Below are 6,727 nucleotides of genomic sequence, written 5' to 3' on the forward strand. Positions count from 1 at the left end.
CACTCCAATACTAGATTTATTGTCCCCCTGGAAAAGAGCTCCATCAAAATTAATCTTGTATAGCTCTGTAGGTGGTGGCTTCCAAGAAAATTGAGGCTTGGGAGGTTAGGCTCAATGGGGCACCTAGACAGTGGTAAATTCCGCCAATCGGTCTTTAGAGACCTAGGCAAGATGATCTACGTTTCAACAATGTTGAACCAAACGGCCTTGATTTCTTGGTAAGTTGTAATTGGTAAAATATAAAGTGAAATACAAAAAATGGTAAAAGGGATTTGTATTCACAAATAACCATAAGATTAGATAATAGGTTAATTCATGTAATATAATAATTTCGAACCAATAATTAGAAAAATTATTGATATGCCCATAATAACAGAAATGAAATAAATATAGGAAAATCCTAATACACAAGTTAAAGATGAAGATGCAAGGAATCATTACAATAATTTCATCATTCTAATTCTATAAGGAAGAAGAAGGAATGAGAGTCGACCACCATTGAAGCAAAAAGGTAGAAACAATAACATTGGGCAATGCTTAGAGGGAATGAGGGTGCGCGGAATTTGACAGATTACTTTCAATATTTTTTCCTCCACATTTTGCATGCGCAACGACCATATCTTCCATTATCAAATGTGTCACAAAAGGAATCATAAAATTTTTTATGCCCCTGTGATGATAAGCCGGCACTTTAACATCTTTCATATGCATGAAACCATTTGGTCAAAATTGAACTCAAGCTCCAAGCATCATTTACCTTTTTTTAGTTGTGGAGCCAAGAATTTATTTTTGAGGAGAGATTATAAAAATGAAATAACTAGAAGAACGTTCATCGGTTCAATCGTTTGAGATTTGGAATGATGCTCATTGGAAGTTGACATTTCAACATTAGAACCAAAAAGTGTGTTATGTTCTAAATTAACATCTTCATTTCTTTTGAAAATGAATCAATAATTTTTAACTTATACATGGCCCTAGAGTTTAAAATTAAATTACAACTCATTAGGATAAAAAGTTATTAATAAGTTAAAGATCGCTAAAAATAGACAAAAGAACATTCAAATTTCAATGCATATATTCTATAAAAATAAATAATAATAAAAACGTTATCAGATAACCAAATGCACATTATATGATTTTATTCATATGATATATTATAAATTTTTTTTATCAATTTTAATAATAGTATATATAATGTTGTATGAAAAGAAGGTTTGTGTCCAATTATGCTAATTGTCTTTTCAAATTTTAGAAACTAATATAGTATAATCTGCCCTCACCATGTTGGAAAGCAATAAATTATTAAAGCAATAGACACAATTTGGTGACAAAGTGTAAAATCAATGGGAAAAGTTTCCAAAGGAAAAATTTACTATGGGGATAACCTACCTAAGAAAGCAATCAACTATATCAAGAGAAATTTTACAATACAGTATAAAACCTTTATATCTAGACCCTAACCTATAAATGAATAGAATTTTTGAACTTTACAATATATGAATACCTTCACAGATGACACATTCATGTTTCATGATAAGAACCTTTAACTCACTCCAAGAGCCTCTTGAAGATTTCCTTTACCTCAATGATGTAAAGGTTCTGTGATTTTAAGTTTCATCACTTGATTACAATAACCCTGTTGTGCATATCTCCAAATTTGAACTAACAAGCTGTGGAAAATAATAGGTTTTTATTTTCTCTTTATAGGGTTTACAACAATAGCTTCCCCAACCTTTGTCGAAGTCTTTGACCATGTGCTTTTAAACGTGACATGAGTAGGGAACAAAAAGCAAGTGATTGATCAATCAAGCCGCTGTCGAAGGGTAGTGAAAAATCCTCTTTCAATTGATTGAGCCACAATTAAAAGACAGTTATAAATGTGATTCTGATTTACCATATAATAAAGCTATAAAGGGCCATAATGAAAACAACACTAAACTTTAAGGGTAAAAAATGTACTTTAGTCATCAAAATGTTCTAAGAACTGTTGTGAGATTAAAAAAGAAAATAGTAATTTGAATAATTTTATTTCATTTTTTAATTGAAAACAAAAGAATGCATAATATTATTTTAATGTAATTTGATTAAAAAAAAAAAAGCCTGTTTTGATGATTAAATAATTTGAAAACTAATTTTGAAAAGTACATTACAATACACACACACGCTTGGAAACCCTACATATGCAGGGCTGCAGTATATATATAACATTTCTATATTCTTGATAAATAATAGATTATACACATTTTTAGTATTACATAGAAGCATAATATATCCAAAATGAGTTTTTTATTTATTTATTAATTTTCCAATGTTTTGTTTGTTTCGATATTAATGTTTTCCAGAAAATGGATCATTTCCAAAAATGTATTTTCTATAAAATTATCTCATTTTCCTATATTTAGATACATGAATTTGCATATCAACACAATTAACACACAATTAAAAATTAAAGTATAATTAGAAGGAAGGCTTTAAAAAAAATGCATAATTGAAAGAACACTTAACATGAAATTGGAATGTATGTAAAATATAGAGAGACTTGACATCAAATAATAGGACAATTAGAGTCTGTTTGGAAACAGCTTATTTAGTTGAAACTTAAAACTTTTTTTTGGCTAAAAGTACTATAAATAAAGCTAAAATGTAAATGAAATAGTATAATAGGACTCATGGATAGTATCAAAAAGTGCAATAGGATCCATGAATAGTAGCAAAAATAAGTTAAATAGTAAAAAAAAGCTAGCTTTTTAAACTAATATCAAATGCAACCTTAGAATGACATTTGCAAAAATTAGAGTTCAAATCAGAATCTAATTGGGTTCTTGATTGAGCTTTCTTTTAGCTTACACTTATTTTATTTTATTTTTATAGCTAAACTTGCATTTTAATATAACACATATGATTAATGATTTATTTACAAATATATTTTCTTTGTGAAATTAAAAGTCAACAAAAAATACTATTATTTTTTTAAGGAAAATAAAAAACCAAACGTACCCTCAAAATTGATATTAAATGGATGCAAATTCTTGTTCATTGGATGTGTCAGATTACGAGACACCTTCTTTAAGGTTCGTTTGATTGGAATAGTGAAGAAGTGGGAATATAGAAAATAGAATATGAATAAAAAAATGAAATGAATGAACAAGCTCACCGTTAATTAAAAAAGAAAAGAAAAAACTAAAAAATGCAAAAGCAACTGTTGAAAAGACAAGACGATGAAAGAATTAAAAAAACAAACAACAACACAACATGAACGTTACTCACAAAGCACAAACACAATGAAGAGGGAGGGGCAAATTTGGCCTTTGGTTGGCATTGTCCCTTTTGCTACTCAGAAATGATTTTATAGATTTCTAGCTACATATGACTTGATTGTCCCTTTTACTACTCAGAAATGCTTAGGTACTTTTTATTTATTTATTTTCCATTTTCCTTGATTTCTTTGTCAAAGATCATACCTTCTAATTGTAATTTAACCATTTGGTTTGGGTTTAAAATTTTATAAAACCTTTGGTCAGGAAGCTCTTTAGAAACAATGAATTTAACCTTTGGTTTTGTTTTTTAAGCTTCAACTATTATCCATTCCTAAATCAATCACGTAGGGAAAAACAAATAAATTAAAAATCAGAATTTAAAAATGCTTCATTGAAATCAATCTGGGCCTGCACAGGGATGAGAAGTTGTTACTATTGTGGTTTGGGTTTTGGCAATTGGCAGTAGGTCATTGTTATGTTTTATTTTAAAGTTGATTTTGAAAATGCACAGAAGATGTTTGTGAAAATATGTGTTAGAAAAATCGAAATGATATCTATGCATGTTGTGCAGTTTTGAGGAAGATTCATCAAATTGAGAAATACATCAGGCTACTCTCCAAATTGGCTGATTTCCTTCACTTCCTACTTACAGAAGAAAAGGAAGCTGATATTGGGGAACAAAGTGCAGAAGCTCTCCCAAGTTTATCCCGCCATCAAGGAGGTCCTTGGAATGACAAGTCAGAGAGGTCTTTCAAAGGATTTTGCACCACTGAACCTGTACCGTCCATGGCGTCGATCCTTTTTTTTCTAGTTGTTGCTATTGTATAATTGAATTGTTGACCTAGTTGTTGAATTTTTCATGTTGTAGCTGATTTTGTGTTCATGAGTAATGAGTATATGTAATGTATACAGACACATTTATACAACTCATGGTACACACTATTTACTTTACATCGGAAAGTCATTTTACACGATTAGTTGTATTTCTCTTATTATTAGGGATTGCTTCTTCTATGGCATCTCATTACAGTTTCCACTCACGTTCACCTCTTATTTATTTTGGCTAACTCATGTTCTCTTATTGAATGCTTCACACTAGTCTTTTGTTGCTCATTCTTCTGTAAGATTTCAAATGCGTCCCACTGGAGAAAAGGAAACTCTGCATGTAATTTCTTAAGTTTTATCTACATGGTCAAGCTTCTACTTGTCCTAAATGAAGTTTGCATGATGCCTATTTCTATTCTTTTTCTGTTTATCAAAAAATTCTTTTTCTAGGCTTTGTGTTCTAATCCTTGGTAAATTTAAGATAAATTACTTTGAAATTTATATTCAAGCTATATATTACTTTGAAATTTATATTCAAGCTCCGACTAGCAATAAAGGAGGTTTGATTCTAACTTGGTCATTTGTGAAGTTTGGAAAGATAATTGTATTGTATTTGAAACCTTGATAATAGTTCTTGCAACATAAAATTGCTATTAGTGCTTTTACTTCTTGGTCAGTTTACAACTTCTTGACCAAGTTCAATATATGCCCCTGAGAACTTGAAAAAAAGGATTACATATCAAATATCACGAGTCTACCAAGAATGCTTGGCCTGTTTTACAATCAATTGATGCAAGAGAGAAGTAGACAAGAAAATAATTCAATTCAAAATAAACAAAGTTTTATTAAAATGTACACTTTGATCTTAATAACAAGAGTTCCATTGAGATATTCTCTTTGATTACAAGGTCATAATAACATCATTACATGATAGTTACAATAAATAATTTTCCACCATCATAATTCATAATTCTCACATAATAAGGAGAGAAAAAGTCTTGCATGCTTCAAGTCTCCAACCTCAGTTGCAATTTCTGATACAAATCATGCAATTTTTGCTATGAATTTTGACTTGGTCATTTATAACACTTTCTTTTGCTCTTCATTGCTAAGATCCAATGCTTTTGCTACCAACCAAGAGCACTTAAAATCTTCAATGTATGATCCCATCTAAAAGCATAAAGGGCAAAAGTAAAGACACACTTATTAAATATTTGCTAAAACAATAGCACGGAGCAACCACCATATCACTTTCAGCAGTTCACAAGTAAATGTTCTTTCATTTTTGTGCTATTCTAGATACTAAATCATAGCTTTTGACAACAATCAAGGTGTTACAAAAACTATCCAAAAAGCAGTTACAAGCATCAGTATCAACAAAATTGTTTCAAACCAAATGGAGAGCAAAATCCAAATGTGGCACAAAAATCAGTCCAAGAAAATCCCATATTCTTTAATAAACTAAGCAAAAAGATGTCATCGTGTAAATAATTATTCAGCTTGAATACACAACCAAAAGCATCTTCCCACATCATTTTTTTTTTTACAACAAATGAAAGAAATTATCAAATTAAACATAAATTAACTACTAAAAATGGTATTGCATCAACAAAATTATCTTTATTTGACAATAAGCAACTGTAAAGAACAAAACATAATAACTAGACAAAGAAGAAATGAAAGAGTAGAATCCCACCTCAATTAAACCAAACCAAACCAAACCCAAATAGCAAAATTTAGAATCTTAATCCCACAAGAATCTAGAGACTTAGTAATATAAACATTAAAAAGAATAATCAGCAAACACACAATAAGAAAGAGGCAAGAAATTAGAAGGGGTCCGCAAAACCAAAACAACCTGTTAAATTGTCAGCACTTCTCATTCAATCAATGCACATTAGGCCATGCCAAAAACCCCCAATTTTCAAACCCAGGCAAAATTATCAAGCTTTAGACTCAACAAGAAAACTCAGCAATCAAACTAACAAAATTGAGACCCAAATTCGGTCATCTCTAAAAAGCATATAAAAAGAGAAACAAAAAAATACATATAAGAGAAAGATCAAGGGTAAGAACGTAAAAGAGACAGAGAGTGTTTCTTTCTGAAATTTGGACAGACTAAAGACAAAAGAACAGAGAAAGGGAAACGCAAACGCAAAAGCAAAAGCAAAAGTTAATCACGCGGATTGCCTGGTGTCTTATATGAGGTGTCAAATTTATAAGCGTTAGATTAAATCAACGGTCTAGATTAATAGAATTGCACACCATGCAATACCCTAGGTATTGCACGGGATCTCACTAATTTTCCTCCCACAAATTTACCCAACCAAATACTCCAATAAATTTCATTCTCTTCCCAATTTCACTTTTTATTTTTATTTATTTTTTCTTCCTAAAATCCATCTAACCAAAGGGACCCTTAAAGTTCAAAGACTATTTTATGAGATATTCACGAAAACATTGTCATATCTTTTCTCCACTAAAAAGCTCTTTTAAATAAATAAAAAATCTTGAGCTGACATTTTACGAGGAATTTAGTGAAAACTAGAAAAGTAAAGTATATTATGTGTATATTTTTTAAAAAATATTTAGGATCCATTTGGTAAAGGAGTTTGAGTTATGTTGTTTATAATTTTTTGAAATAC

At 30.1% G+C, this 6,727-nt stretch overlaps 1 long non-coding RNA gene across 1 annotated transcript; it reads right to left on the reverse strand.

Annotated features, from left to right (window-relative positions):
• Positions 1–4,886: 4,886 nt before the first annotated feature.
• On the reverse strand, positions 4,887–6,147 carry LOC115969438. Its single transcript, XR_004086967.1, has 2 exons — positions 5,941–6,147; positions 4,887–5,252 (listed from the first exon to the last, which is right to left on the reverse strand). It is a non-coding gene; the product is annotated as an uncharacterized LOC115969438 (long non-coding RNA).
• Between the last annotated feature and the right edge of the window lie 580 nt (positions 6,148–6,727).

Source organism: Quercus lobata, chromosome 11, assembly GCF_001633185.2.
Source record: "Quercus lobata isolate SW786 chromosome 11, ValleyOak3.0 Primary Assembly, whole genome shotgun sequence".
NCBI classification, from domain to species: domain Eukaryota; kingdom Viridiplantae; phylum Streptophyta; class Magnoliopsida; order Fagales; family Fagaceae; genus Quercus; species Quercus lobata.